General features: G+C 34.1%; 1 long non-coding RNA gene across 2 annotated transcripts; it reads right to left on the bottom strand.

Annotated features, from left to right (window-relative positions):
- Positions 1-2,086: 2,086 nt before the first annotated feature.
- Positions 2,087-10,740, bottom strand: LOC309862591. 2 transcript variants are annotated; one of them, XR_014310594.1, is made up of 3 exons: positions 10,602-10,740; positions 10,142-10,201; positions 2,087-2,327 (listed from the first exon to the last, which is right to left on the bottom strand). It is a non-coding gene; the product is annotated as an uncharacterized lncRNA (long non-coding RNA). The 2 variants fall into 2 exon arrangements; XR_014310595.1 differs by lacking the exon at positions 2,087-2,327 and adding an exon at positions 8,503-8,768.
- Between the last annotated feature and the right edge of the window lie 5,764 nt (positions 10,741-16,504).

The following is a 16,504-nucleotide window of genomic DNA, read 5'->3' as shown; positions in this document are numbered from 1 at the left end:
ATTGGTGATGGTAGCATTCATATTAGTATTCTAAGAAAGTTGTGCTTGTGATGTGCAATTAAGTCAATGAGTAATTGCAAGATAGTTCTAATTCTATCATTCCCCTTGTCCTTGAGAACCAGGAACCTCTGTTTACTTTCTCGTCACTATGTTGTAGGTAGGTGTTATTCACAAATAACTAAACAGTAGCAAGCCAAATGGTTGTACTAGTAGTATTTTGAATTGATGAACATTACAACTGTGGGACTCTGGTTCTACAGAACTAATGGAGTTTTTCTATATAATTATTTCTTTGTCATATTATTTTTCTTCATTTGTAGCCATCAGTGTCCTGACCCATTAATTTTCTGAAATTCTTTCAAAACTCTCTACTCCTACTTGTTTCCCTCAAAACTTTCAGAGTTTCTGCCTGTCTTGGTGCCTCAGTACAATTCCACACTTTTGTTTTAGAGTTGAATGCATCTTTTATAGGATATAGTCTATTTTTTCCCCACCTGGCAATAAGACAGGGGGAGTGACCAGCAAAACTTTGAGGAGAGATTAGGTGGAAGATTAGAAATGACACTCTCCAGTACTTGTATTATAATGATAATCTGAGTTAGGAAGCAGAAATGGGGTGGAGATGGGGGGTGGGAGGGTGGAGGTAGAAGTCACTGTCTCTTTTTGTCTGAAACCCCTAAGGGTAGAAAACACATTATTTTCCGTGCCTTATGCTGAGTCAAGCATATTGTCAATACTCAACAACAATAAATAATTAGCCATATTGGATTTACATACTTAATTCACCATATGTGGAAATTAAAAATGTGCCTCTGAAAATAAGTTCTCAAAGACAGTCTTTGATATGTTCTGATAGCAGTTGTAAATCACAGCATTTTGTGCAGAATTTTAGATCAGCTAAATGTATACCATTTTACCCTTTCATTATATCGTAAGTTCCTTTTTAATATTTTAAAATAAATGCCTGCAAACTGAAAGTCTTATTCTATTTAGAGGCTCTATACACACTTCTATCCCCACATAGATATGGATATGGTTCTACCTAGCTATTTATCTATATATAATATATAAAGCAATTATTCCCTAGTAAATTTGTACATTTCATTTTCCAATACAGTATATCCACTTTAATCATATACTTTCTAATCTTTTTGCCTCCTAGTCTCAGATTTTTGAATTCAAATTTCCTTCCCTTTGTCTGTATTTAAAAATAATAATAATCATTTTACATCTATTACAAATAACAATACCTAGTCTCTGATTGAATGCTAACATTGTAATTCATTCTCAGGGTTCGGCTGCCATTCATTCAAACCTGGAGCTGTGCTTTCATTATGTATGACATCAGCAGAAACTCTCAATTCAATTGCAGTCTTTTATTTAATTAGGGACTATGTATTATTTGGTTTGTAGTATCCAGAATTAAAAATAGCCCCTTCCACTGTGTAATGGGAAAGGAAGAAAACTTTGAATATATATTCTAATTGATATTTTTAATACTTACTCTAAAAGCAATCAAAACTTATGTTAAATATTAATTATAATATTTTTCTGCTTTTGTGCACCTTGATTTATTGCTGCCCTTTTGGGTTCACTTTTAATTACATTACAGGAAAACAAAGGATATTTTTATTGAAGAGTTATTTGGCACAGACAATACTTTCAATGGTGATGGTTATACTGAACTTTATATTAAACTTAATTTTCAAAAGCATATTTAACACAGTTTGCCAGGCTTTTTAAAAATTATTTTTCCTTCCTTTAACAACATGCCTCTCGGGTCTCTATATTAGAAATCGGGGACAAAGCTCATAAAGGAACAAAGACCCCAAATCAGGGATGGTCTTTTAAAAGAGGTACAGTTTCAAAGACTCCTAAAGATATAAATCAAAGTGCTTTTGAATACAGAGAGCATTCTAAAAGAATATTGAACTGTTTGCTTAAAATCTCACATTATTTCCTGCTTTTTAAACCCTGTTCCTTTTTGAAGGCTAGCACCAGATAGGGACAAAAGGAATATTTTCATGCAAAAATCAGGGCCAGGTACAGAGGCACAGTCAGAGTCTATTTCAAGTGGGGACAGGAATTTAATTCAAGTTATTCTCCTCTTTATTCCACATTTAACAGATTTGAAGGATTTCTCCACCTCTCTGACACTTGTGCAGACATCACTAGATACTGTTTGCACCAGTGGCGGGCACCGGGAAATCTTGGTGTGGAATTTTTAGTCCACTTGGAATGGATTCTGAAAACACGGGATAGTGGCAACATGTCTGCTCAAGAAGGTGGGGGCTCCATGTTTCTTGAAGTCACCTTTCCAGTCCCTGCTAAGAAAAAAAAAAAAAAAATTATCCTCTTTCTCTTTCTAAAAAGAATCATGTTACCCACAGGTGGGCATTAACCTAGATACTATTTTAAAGAATATGAAAAAACAAATCCTCATACTGGAAGGGAAGACGGCACTTTGGCTTACGTTGCTTTAGATGTATGTTTTTTTATGTATTTTTTAAATGTAGTATTTCCAGAACTTTGGCTAAATTGCTACAAATACCAAAAATAACTAACTGATCATTCTTTAACAGATTTTACTTTTCAAAACTTATGACCAAATACAAGGCTTAAGCCCCTATGATATGTGTGTTTCATTAAGAAAGTGAAATGCCATAATTCTGAGTAGAGCAGGTATCTGTGATTTTTCATGTTTCCATAGCAACATGTAATTTTTATTGAACTGCAGAATAAATAGGCAAATAAAACATACATAAAATATTGATGGGCGTTGGGTCTGTTGTCCAGGGACTTTTGTAACGTATGGTCACGAGTGGTTCTTTCTAACTCCTGCAGCCATTTTTTTTAATTATAGCATATTCTTATTTCGATTTCTTTAATTGTCATCTAATGCATAAAGTTTGTTTTTAATGTGGTTTCCAAACCCCACTTTGTAGTGTACATACCAGAGAGAATACTGAGGATGTAACATGAACACAGAAATGAAAAGTGTTTTCTGTATTTCTCTAAGGAAAGTTATATGATTGGTTTTGTCTTGCCATTTTTTGACTAATTTTTACAAGTTATTGACAACGACTTATGTTCGGTGTTTAAAATATATAACACTGAGAAGAAAATAACAGATTTAAATAAAAATGATCACATTTGAGAATACATTTTATTTTTGAAATAGGTATTCCAAAGATATTAGCTGGAAAGAAAAAGGAAATGGAATCAATTAAATTATTCATTTGAACTTGAAAAAAGGAAAAAATATAAAATGAGATTGATCTAATACCCACATATTTTATAGAAGTGATCATTTAAAGTACTCTGCTATCTGTATCATTTCAGTTTTATAAACATGTACTGAGAGCAAACTTAATACTCACTACTGCACCAATTATTAAAAACTAGGTTTCTGAACTTCAGTTACAACCTTAAGAGAAAAGGCTAAATTATTGAGGTTAATCGAAGGTTGATAAAATAAGAAGAAAAAATTCTCTGAAAATTGGGTTTAATATCAGGAAAAAATAAATCTGTATCCCTACCTCATAGCTTATAGCAAAATAAATTCTGAATTGATCAGACTGAAACTTGCAAAATGAAATTATTAACATACTAAATAAAAATATAGACCTTTTAAAATATTTATATGACTTTATTATTATACACTAAGGGGAAAGGGATGGGAAAGGCCTTTCTGTTTATGATGAGAAACTCAGAAACCATTTAAAAATGATAAATATTGCATAAACACAAAGAAATCACATAGCAAAAGAATGTCACAAAAATATCAAAAGAAAAGAAATTCAGAAGTATTTTTCCCACACATAACTCAAAAGAATTAATTTTTAATAGATACTATATTCCTACAAATCTATACAAAAGATTGCAACATAATAGGAAAATGGACAAAAGAAAAAGAAATACAGCTATCACTAACAAGTTTGGAAAAAATGTTCATCTATAGTCTTCATAAGATAAATGCAAAGTAATGAAACGCCATTTCACCTAGCATATTGGCTTTGTCTGGGTAAAAAACAGTTTTATAACCAACTTGTTAGCAAGGGTATGAGTGCAAATTGTTGTAAACATTATAAGGATCAAAGTACAATTTGTTATAATTCTGTTGGGGTGCCATTTAGCAATACCTATCCTAGAAATGCAATAATTCTAATAATTTTATTTCTAGAACATTTTCAGTTATGAGCAAAGTGCACAGTTCTCATTGCAACACTACTTGCTATATAAAAACAGTGAAAACAACTCAAATATCCATCAGTAGAGAATACAATAAATGTATTTCAGTGCATACAATGGAATACTATGTAGCCAATTAGAGAAAGAAGCAGCTCTGTGAGTACAAATAAATTGTCACATCTAAGAATATTGTTAAGGGGTTCCTGGTGGCACAGTTGATTGAGCATCGAACTCTTGGTTTCAGCTCAAGCCACGATCTCAGGGTCATGAGATCAAGCCTTGTGTTGGCTCCAGACTCAGTGTGGAGTTTGTCTTAGATTCTCTCTCTCCCTCTCCCTCTGCCCCTCCTGCTTATGCCCTCTCTATCTCAAATAAATAAATAAATCTTTAAAAAATATATTGTTAAAGGAAAATAGCTAAGTACAGAATAGTGTTACAGTAAACTCCCATTTGTATAAAAAAGGAAAATACATAATAGATTTGTTATCCCAGAAGAGATGAATTTGTTAGAGATTGGATAACAACTTATTTATCACTGTATATTCTTTTGTATATTTTGAATTTTGTGCAAGCATTTACTGTGTCTATATAATTAACTTTTTTTTAAAAAAAGGTATTAATTTAAGACAATACAAGGGCAAGTACAAAAAATACGTTTAGTGGTAGGAAAATTTTAATTAACAAATGACTACCCTGCCATGCCATTCAGGAAAAGTTTCAAATTAAGGGGTCTTGAGCCAGATTTGAACCTAAAATTGAGATCAAGAAGTGTTACTAAGATGGTCCTAATCATATCTATATGATACAACCTTATGGCTACATCCTTCAAGCAAGTGTGAGGAAAGGAGCTTAAAAAGGGTCAGGGATTATGGAAATAGAGAAAAAGACTGGAAGGAACAATGAAATTAAATTATGTCTGTTTTGCAGTATAAGCAAAATAATGAGTTTATAGGAGTTCAGAACAAATATTCAAATGATGTGATAGAAAGTACCATGTTCTTAATGATTATGTTATAAAAGTACCCTTTTTTGCATAAATTCTTAGATAAGGAGAAGCAGTGGGATGTATTAGAAAAGGCCGTGAACAGAATTCAGGAGACGTTTAGTCTGGTTCTTGTTCTGCCATTAATTAGCAAAGTAACCTTGAGAAGGTCACATTGTGTCTCCAGGCCTCAATTATATTATCTGTTATATAAAGGGGGGGGGAAGCATGCAATAGATTCATGGTTCCACAACCATTTTTTTTAATCTGAAGAACTTTTTTTTTTTTCCCCAAATGAAACGTGAGTACAAACCTGTGAACCAGATAAAAGCAGGGCAATTTTGTATAAAGCAAAAATGGGTGCCCCAGAGCCCTCTTTCACAGTATCTCTCTTTCTCATCATGGCCCTCTTTAATGGAACAAAATCAAAGCTCTGGGAACCAACAAAGTTCAACTTAAAACTATTAACTAGGGGATTCCCCAAGTCCCTTTTCATAAAAACATTTCCTAATTCTAGGGAGATAATTGATTCATAGGTTTGATCATGTTGTGAAATTTCTACAAAAATATTTGCAAAACATAATGGTGCTAGTAGAAGGTTATGCAAGGAATAATTACTTCAACAAAGATTTATTAAGTGTCTTTTCTGTACTTGATGCCTTCCTTCCCATAATATTGCAAGACACAGAGCTGGGTAGAGTGCAGTCCTGCCCTCTCTAATTCTCATAATTTGTTGAAGTTTTTAAAAAAATCTATTTAGGGTTATCTGAGATTTCTGAATATTTACACTGATGTCTTTTATTTCTTTGGGAACTTTTCCATTGTCTTTCTTGTTTTCTTCCGGGACACCATTTTCATGTATGATAGTACTGTTGACTAACTTACATATCTCTTGTGCTCTTTTTTGTTCTTTCCATCCTTTTTTCTTGCTGGGTTCCAGTTTAAATGTCTTTTATTGACCTGTCTTCAGTTTTCCAATACTGTCTTCCACTGATTTCCTAAATTCACATATTATTTTTTTAGCACTAATCTGTCCATTGTAATTATTTTTATAGGTATAAGTTTGTATTTTGAAATTATCCTCCTTTTATTTCACCCATCTTTTTCTCTTTTTCTGTAAGCACATTAATCCTAGTTATTTTAATGATCTGATTGGCTTATTTCAGCATCTGGATTATCTGTGGGTTTATTTCTATGGTCTGTTTTTGCTCTTGGTTGTTGATTATGGCCATTCTGCTGCTTGTATATAATCATTTTTTACTGAATATAAGACAATGTGTATAAAAACTTCAAATGTTAACTTCCACAAAAGAAGCCTCTTCTTTTTTCTTCTTAGGCAAACACTGTGAGGAGCTGATTGGTTAAATGAAATCAGGGAACAGCTGGGTTGGGGCTGGGCTGTAGCTTTTGCAAACCTAATCTATCTCTGCAGAAGATTCATTTCTGCCCTTCAAAAATCTTCAGATGAGCCCTTTGGCCTTTTACCTTATGCAGCTTCACACTGTAATAAATGTATTAAGTCCATGTGTCGAAGGCCCTTAAGCTTCCAACCTTGTCAATGACAGAGAAATATAGAAAAATCATATACTTTCTTATCTCTCAAGAGTACCTTTCTAGAATATTGGCTTCAGCTGCATCTAGAATCAGTGAATGTGCCCATGCAATATCAGTTGTAAATCTTTAGTGCTAATCCATCCTGCCTTTGAGGGTTCTTTTCAGGCCTTTTCCTCCAAAAGAGCTTTGTTTCTTCAGTCTTCAAGATTATGGGATTTTTCATGTGCCCTTTCACAATCATTTGGTTCATTCTTTTAGTTTTTCACATAGGATGAGAGTAATCAGTTCATGTAGAAATGGGCTATTTGTTCGAAAGCCTTCAAATCTCCAACTTTTTTTCTGGCTTCATTGTTCTACTAAAAACTCTTCTTTCTCTCCTTCTTTCTCTAGTGGCCTTCTTTGTGCACAAGAATCTCATTCTTGTGCCCAGCATAACAAATGCTACCAGGGAAAATACTGCTCGATTTATCAACTCACTTCCTACTGCTTCCCCTCTCTCTTACATTGTAGTCTATCTGATTTTTCTTGCTTTCTGATGCCTATAAAAATATAACCTTTGCAATTTACCCAGCTTTATCTAATATTCATTTGCTACCACATACTATTCAGGAGGAGAAGTTCACAATGGAAATTTTTAAGAACTTTAAAATCTAAAGAACATGAGACAAATTTTTTAAATGTAATATTTATCATACTGTTCTTGTTCTTATATCTGAACAGCTATTTATAGGTTTTCCTCTAAATGGTTTGAAAAACTATAAGGGAGTCTCTGTTTTTGTAATATAAGATGTCATTAACAAATATGCTAAATACTAAAGTTAAAATTTCATATATGTGTGTGTGTGTGTGTATGTACACATACATACATACACATACAATATTCTCTAATAACTTTAGCCAGGAAAGACAGAATTCTCTGAAACACCCTACACCTTGTTTTTTTTAAAAGAATAATATAAGAGAAAATTGAATAAAATATTAAATTAGGTACTAGTTTTCTAGTGTTTAGAAATAATCATGCAATAATCATAAGTAGTACCTTGAGGGAAAATAAACATTTCTATTGGTATATGTATAGAATATAATAAGTATAATCTTATATCATGCTTTGAAATTGTAAGCCACTAGTGTTACTATCATTTTTTTCCAACTCCCAGAATATATCAACACTCATTTTAAATTATTTCTTCAATTAACTCCAGGATATCCATCATGCTAAAATTTTTAGAAAGCCTGGAGGGCTTAAGAAATTGTGTGTGTGTGTGTGTGTGTGTGTGTGTAAGAGTGTACTTAAGAAATGAATTTGGTTTGCATACCTTGGATTACTAGGGATTTATTTTGTTCTTTCTTTTGTTCTTGATTTTCTTATATTTTAATCAGTCATATTTGTATAGCAATTTAAAAGTAGATTAAAATTTAACCTGCAAAAGGGTTGCTTGAGAAATGAATTAATTCTCTCTGCTATTCTATTTTGCTCTTGCCCCTTTACTTTACCTCAAGGGCCTGAAATAAGCTGAAGCACCCCTTGTAGTCATTTTCTTTCTTTTGGCATTCACTAAACCAGTGTATTCCAGAGCATCATTGCTGCATTAGAGCTATCTAAGGTAGATTATTAAAAACAATCAGGTTCTTGGGTGCTGTCTTAAACAGGAATCATAAGAAGGTTCTCAAAATTTTGCATTTAGTTTGCACATCAATGCATACTATAGTGAACACCATTACACAGTAAGTATTCCATAAAAATAGCATAGCACAGCATAATCATTGACTACCTTATTATTCAACTGAAAACTCATTACCCTGGTTTCCATTATAATACCCATAGCAACTTCCTCTGTAGGTACTGGTGAGGAACCTGTCTTTTTGGCCTCCTCCTATCTGTATTCTTCTTTGGAAGCTTTCTCAACAGCTACTCATGTCGCATTATGGAGATCTCACTAGAAGCCCTTCCACTTCTTATCTTCTTTATTCCATATTCCAGGGCAGTGGCAATATCTATGTATATGTCTTCACCTTTGAATTACTCCCCTTGGGATCAAACCTGGAGGAACATTCATAACCTGAAATTGGACATGTCATTTACCCACATGTCATACTCATGATGTGAGGTCACTGTGGTCAGAGTAAAGTTTTTTTCCCCCCCAGGTCTCTCCAAACAGGAAAACTCAAGAAACAGCATGAAAAGTCTGTAGTGAATCTTCTTCATTCTTACCATTCTTTTAATTCTGGGTAATCATAGGCAAGTGATAAGCATTGGAAACAGGAACAAAACTAAATCTCTTTTGTCTGGCGTCCAGAGCAACAATTAAGAGCAAGGGATTTATAGGAAAACTGCCTAGATTCATATTCTACCTTCATGACCTTAGCCATGTCACTTAACTTCATCAATCCTCCACATCTGCATCCATAAAATAGAGGAAAACAATAGACCTTGATCCCTCCAAGTGTCTTTGTAAACTGTTTTATTGAGATATCAGACATTCAGAAAAGTACACAGATCATAAGTACAGAGCTCAATGAGCTTTTAAGAAAGCAAACATATTCATGTACCCAGCTTTCAGATTAAGAAACAAAATCATGTTAGGTCTTACCTACCCTATTTTGGTCAATATTATTTTACAATTTTTGGTCAATAACAGCTCACCAAGGTTCACCTTTGTCATGACTTCTAGCCTCATTGATCAGTGTTACCTATTTTTTACTTTATATATATAAAATCATACAATATGGACTCTTTTGAGTCTTCTTTCTTTCAATATTATGTTTGGAAAGATCATACTTATTGTCGCATGTAGCTATAGTTTGTTTGTTGTTGCATTGTTCCCTTTTGTGAATATACCACAATTTATTATGTATTCTATTATTGATAAGTCTTTGTTTACTTTCTAGTTTGGGCTACTTTGAATAGTTTGCCATAGATATTCTTATACATGCTTTTAGTAAATATATGTACACATTTCCATTGGGTCTATACTTAGGAATGGAACTGCTGGGTTGTAGAGTATGTATTTAGTCAACTTTAGGGGATCAGGCAAACAACTTTCTAATGTAATTATCCCAGTTTACTCTCTAACAGGGTGTGTGAGTTCCACTGGTTCTACTTTATGACCAATAGTAGTCATCATTGTTTTTTGTTTTTTGTTTTTTGTTTTTTTTCCCATTCTGACAGTTTGGGGTATTGTCTTAAGGTTTTCCTATTCTTTCATCTAATGACTAACACAATAGAATGCCTTTCACATGGTCTTAATGTGAAATGGCTCTTTTGAGAATTCAGTGATACAATGCATGTTAAGCTCTTTGTAAAGTGCCTGGCACATAGCAAGTACTCAACAAAGCCAGGCATTCTTAATATACCTTTGCCTCTTTGATTGCAATGAAGAACCATGGTGTGATCTCAATATTGCGCATTCTTACCTTTTAAAAACAATTGTTCTTTTCCTCTTTGGGATGCTATGCAAAAACAGCCACAGAAAACTAGACAAATCATATAAGGGAATGTTAGTAAAACAAGAAAAAATAGTTTTATAGCTCTGTTTTTTTTTTTTAACTAGTCTAAGCAACCATAGTTTATTTTATTGAGCACCACAGAATTAACACAAATGAAATGTAACCTCATTAATCACCACTCATCGATTTACACCTCGCTAATGCAATCATTTAGGAAAGTAGCTCTTAGGTAATGGTGTCTCATTATAGTTCTTGTGTAATTTCCAGATAGGAATTATTATCAAGTATGTCAAGTGGGAATCCTGCATACTGGGTGTGTGATAATCCGAGTACTCCAACAGTTGTGTAAAATACCACCAGGAACTTTTCTAACTAGCCAATAATGAATAATGTAGTTTTCCTTTGCCATGCTTTAAAAGGAGTTTACCTTTTTGTATTTGTCATTCAGTCTTGTATTAAAGAGGATGTAGCAACCATTTCTGTCCATATTTTATTTTTTTGACTATAGTTAAAAGAGAAAATAGAGCACAAATTGTGGGCAACAAAGGAAGTAGAAGGTTCTGAAGACAGACGGCACCACTATGCAAGTGTCATGGCGTCCGTTCAGGAATTTAGAACTAGGAATGACATGGCAGGGGCCTCACAATGGCCTTAAATTTTGAGCTGTCTAAACAATGCCAGCAGGAAGGCATCAATCAGTGCCATCCAGCATATGGACAAGAATATTTATCCCAACAAAGTAGCTTTTATTTTTGAGTTATTGAACAGTTTGTTGGGTCTTTTGCATGAATGCTGAGTAGGAAATCTCTACAGACACATTCTGATATAGGTATTTAAACATAATTTAATAAATAAACTCAGTGGCATGCATATAGCACAAGCTACACATTACAAATTTTATTTTTTTAACTTCTATGATTATGACGAGTTTTGAATATATTACATACCACATATAACTTGAATTGTGTAATAAAGTAGTGATATATATATATATATATATATATATATATATATATTCAAGAACAAGTATTACTATGAAGTTACTAGTGTGTTCAACAGGAAATTTTGTTTAAGAAAATAATAATCAAATGAGTGAATTGTGTGGGGTGTGAGTTAACATTTAGTGGAGTTATTTAAAGACACAATAACCATTTCACTTTTTAGGAATGTATGATTTGCAATTATTTTCATATTTTCATATGAAGCTTTTTTTAACCTGAAAGAATAGAAAACAGGTTAGAATTTTGACTGAGAACAGTGGCTTCAAAGTCAGACAGACATACTGCAGTGACCCTTAGTTTCCTGCACTATAAATTAGGACAAAAGTAAATAAAGAGGGGGGAAATTATCTAAAATGTACTCATTTCATAGTAATAGTGATTGTAGTCTCCTAGCATGGAGTATTATCATGTAGATTCTGCTGGTTGTGTATTATCCTTTGGTACTATTGGCTGACAGGAAGGGTTAATTCCTATTTGATGAAGAAGTTACTTTATTCTAGGCTATTGATATATGACAGTATTAGCAGGTCTCCTAAGAAGCCATTTTGTAATAGATGTTACATCAACGATGTCAACCTCTTCAGTGTAGAAAATTTCTATGTGCCAGGCACTGTGCTAAATTCTTCCTGCATATTTCATTCTCTAATCCTCTCCCAGTATGATGAGGTTCTGGGTATCAAGGCTAAGGAGGTTTGGCCACAGAGATAATGACATAAATATGCGTCAAATTGTGAACCAAAACTCTCAGGGCAAATTACTCTGTCTTTATGCAATCAGAAGACTTCATCAAAGATGTACAAAATTTATATACTAGGGAGAGAAAGGAGGAGGACTGAAAAGATGGGATGGAAATGAGAGTAAACAGGTCTCCCAACAAAGGCTCTAATATTTTGTAATGTATAAGTTTTTTAATAACTTGTGATCAATTTTTATGACCATCATTAGAAAATCAGGTAAATAATATAGACTTATTGCAGTTAATAAAAACATTGCAGTTAATGAAACATCTCTACACTCAGATATCACATTTGTTAAGAAGATGGAAACAGACTATAGAATGTGGTGTACATATATTCACCCACTATGGATATATATTGAACAGGGTCACAACTCTATACAGGGTTGGAAATCGTGTCTATAATGGAGGAACAGATTATAGGGTAGAACAACAGTCAAGAGGACTTATACTTTCTCTCAAATGAACATATATTATATTTACAAGGTCTAAAATCTCTTATTTAACAGATACTTTTATTGTATGCCTGCTATGGCCAGTTATCACTCTTCTATACACTTGAGTCTTATCCTTCCTTTACGGTTAATCTGGAAGCATTATGTGAGCTTGTTTCACTAATATCTAAGCCATGATCAGGAAGCGAGCTGGTAAGGAACTGTACTCAGGTGGTCATGTTAGGGATGCAGAGCACAGGGAGGAGGTCCATATAATCTACCTCTTGTGGAGTCTAGGGTAGGTGTCTCTCCCTTAAGCCTGTCCATGGCAACATTTGCTGGTTTGGAAAACAAAATTCAGTCCATGCACTCAGTTCATAGGAGAAAGAACCATTTCCTGAAAACAGGGATGATTGAGGAATTTTTAAGAGTCTCTTCAGACCATTCTTCCTGTTTGACTATAATATGACTATTTATTCATATAATACTTTCCACAGATTCTGATTTTTATGATGCCATAAAGTAAGATTTTCAGAAACTTGGTGGTGGGTAACATAATGCCATCAACGACACTATTAATTAATGAAGAATTCTACTTAGTGAGGGTGAGCATCATATTTTTCTGAAAATGAATCTTGAGAGCTTCCTTGATTATACTGTGCTTCTGCTTCCATTATCATTTAGAGACTGAGGCATGAGATGGGTCTGGTGATTATAATGATTTAGGAGGAGAAATAATATGTCAGAACTATGGGAGATTCTATAATTTCATGGTCTATAGCATAAAAAAATACATCATATCACTAGATCCGGGTGTGTTGTATTTTAATATTGGCTGTTGTGGTACCTTGCACAATATACCTATTGCAAATTTATACTGAACTCCCCTGACATCAATGGCATACATATTGTAGTTACTAATGAAGAAAAGAGAATGTAATATACTTTTATTAGAAATTTCTTTAGGGTCTACGCCATAATGGCATATATGACGGGGGAAAGAAATTATTCATTAAGTATTTCCTAGGAATTATTCATAATTTAATCTAACAGTATGACAGACCCTAGACCTTGTGGGTGCTTCAACTGGCGCTGAGTGGAACTGCCCAGCTCCATAATGTGGCTAGCCATATGGAGTGCATTATACCTCTGATCTGAAGCCTTTAATAAAGATCTTTTTGCTTTCTGGGGCAATTACAGGTTCTAACAATTTGTCTTTAACAGTTTGGCCATCACTTTCTTTAGAAGCAAGAATTTTTACATGAGCCAAAATCTGCACCAGAGACTGTGAGGGTCACCTGAAGATTTGGGTTTTGAGGCTGGACACCTTAACCATTAAAATGAAAAGGAAAAGGAAAGTGTAGAGAAATTTGGCATTTGAATAGTCAATGAAGAAGGTAATTAAATTTTCAGTTTCTATCTGAAATTTTTTTAATTAGATAAGTTCTAAGAAATGGAACTACGGGGGGCACTAGGTTGATCAGTGAGTTTAGCCTTTAACTCTTGGTTTCAGCTCAGGTCATAATCTCAGGGTCCTGGGATCAAGTCCCTCATCGGGCTCTCTGCTTAGGGCAGTCGGCTTGTCCCCCTCCCTCCGCTCCTCCCACTTCTCTCCCACTCCCTCTCTCTCAAATAAATAAATAAAATCTTAAAAAAAAAATGGGGAAGAAAGAAAGAAAGAAAAAAGAGAGGTAACTGCCAGATTATTTTCCTTAGGCATCGATGCAAAAGAAGCAGAATTTAATGAATTTTCCTCTTAAGATTTTTGTTTTTGACTTCTTAAATCCTATTTCATTGAATCTAAGATTTATTGATTGTATGATGCACCACTCTTATATGTGCGACTGTGAATTATAAGACTAATCTCAGTTTTGAGAAATGGAGGGAAAAATGTATCTTAGAATCAATCAAATTTGATAATCACAAGTGATACGTATTGGGGACAAAGAAAACAACACACATCTATGTCGCTATTACCCACTGCCAAACTTCTGTAAATAATTTGTTCTGCATCTCCCATAATTCCGAAAGCAGGTATTTGCGAGATGGAATGTCTTGACATATTTTGAATTCCAACGGACTTTTTTCATTCGGCAATAGATTATGGACACTCTCCCATACGAGTTACCTTTTTTTTTTTCTTTTTAATGGTTAAAATGTCATTCAGAAATGTCTTTTCTATCTTTAAGTCAGAAGTTACAAACTGTGGCCCACAACCTACTGTTTTAAATATCAAGAAACTTCTCTTACATTCCTGCTTTCCAGGATTCCTGATTTGTAAGCTTCTCTTACAAATCAGATCCGGGCGATGTTTTCACATAGTGGCAGTGTCCAGCCAAGTAGTGACTGGCTCTCAGTTGAAGGAAGCATCCTCTTTCTTGTGCCCCCTGTCCTCCACACCTGTCTTCCCTGTTCTCATACATATAACCCACATCTCTTACTTACACCCTCACCTGGCCCCCACTGGACTTTGGGTTTGCAACTCCTACTTTCAACAGTTGGAATAAAACATACTGTGGTAGCACAGAAAGGCCTTTTTGTGGCATTCCAAGTTCATTTAGAAAATTACTGAGTTTTTCACTGTCTACCACGTTCACCATCTGGTTTTGATTCCTGCGAACATTTAGATATCTAATGCAAATTTTTCCCCAATTCTGCCACTTCCTTAAAGCTACCACAGATGACTTACCAGTTCCATTTAACTGGCCCAGTTACTTTTTAAAGTTTTTTTTTTTCCCTATTATGCATATCTCATTCGATTTTCATAGACCCATTTACACTTTCATGTTGGTCTTTGTTAGACCTCATTTCTAAGGGTCTGCCATTGTCCATCCAAAGTGGAAACATGTCCTTAGTACCATTAGTTATCCCAGTTTTGTCCCTGGAGACTGACCTAATGACTTTAGTTGTTCTCCCCAAGTTTGGAAGATAAAGCTACCCTTCTATCTCCACCATTTCTTTGACTGGCAAAGAACACTGTGGGAGTGTTTGAGTGAGCTTCGAGAATAGGAAGAGATCTAGTGTTCCATTTGCTGATTTTGTATTTTTTCAGTGTTATGATTTGTATAGAGCAGATGTTGATTAATAAAACTAAGCATGAAATTATAATTCTTTTTAGCAGACTTCTTCTTATAATGATTTTACTATTTAAACAGATTTCTTAGAGATATTCCTGGTATGACCCATGTACCAGTGGTTTTTGAATGTATATTCAATGCAATAGGCCATAAAATCATTTAAATATAATCTCTGTATTTTTGGAAGACAGACAGACACATTTCAATCTTGCTTCAAGACTAAAATTTAAAAAAAAAATACACTGCACTGAATTGAGTGAAATGGTGTGACTTTCAAACAATGAATATCCAATGAATATCATGAAGCATTTTTCTCCAAGTACTAGTTTACATATGTCACAACTAGATAAAAGGCTTTTTCTGTGCCACCCTTCTCCCTCTCCCTCTCTGTCTCTCTCTCTTTTGCCTGTGCCTGCAATGTCACATCAATTGTTGTAGCCAGGACTGTTGTTCCCCTGAGGAATGATATGGTAGCACAGAAATGGACAACTTACACTAAAGGGATTGAACTATAATGGTGTTATCTCTTAAAAACACCCATGTCTCTTAGGTGGACCTCTTCCCATAGGGAGGCATGAAAGCAGAGAACTTTCTGGGGAGCTTGCTGTTAGATTGTGTCCTCTACAATATAAATTAGATGCAAAGATGTATAAAGTAGGAACATTTCCAGACTTACTTTTAAAGAAGTATGGCATTTCTCAAGACTTCCATGAAAGCGAGATTATTTGGACTGTCACAAAGCTCAATACCAGCCTAAAAATTCTGTATGCTCTCTGAGTGTGTTGAGTAACGGACAGTCAGGAATAGAGCCAATTATGTGGAAGCTGATTGGATGCATCTACATTTCAAGAAGTCCTTAAACCATCATTGCTTTTCTTAAGTAAGTCAAAGATTTAAGACATGAGCAATATCATTTTACCCTGATTATATATCATGTCCCTGATGACAATTTCTAGATTTTTGATTACAAAAAAGAGAAAAAGTTTAATACAGAAAAATCTAAAGAATATGAAGGAATAGAAAATAAAGCTCTCATAATGCCAACATCCAGGGATAATCTCTGTTAATATTTTTACATATGT

Source organism: Mustela nivalis (genome assembly GCF_964662115.1).
Source record: "Mustela nivalis genome assembly, chromosome: 1".
In the NCBI taxonomy this organism is placed as follows: Eukaryota; Metazoa; Chordata; class Mammalia; order Carnivora; family Mustelidae; genus Mustela; species Mustela nivalis.
This window is presented reverse-complemented; position numbering and strand designations above follow the sequence as displayed.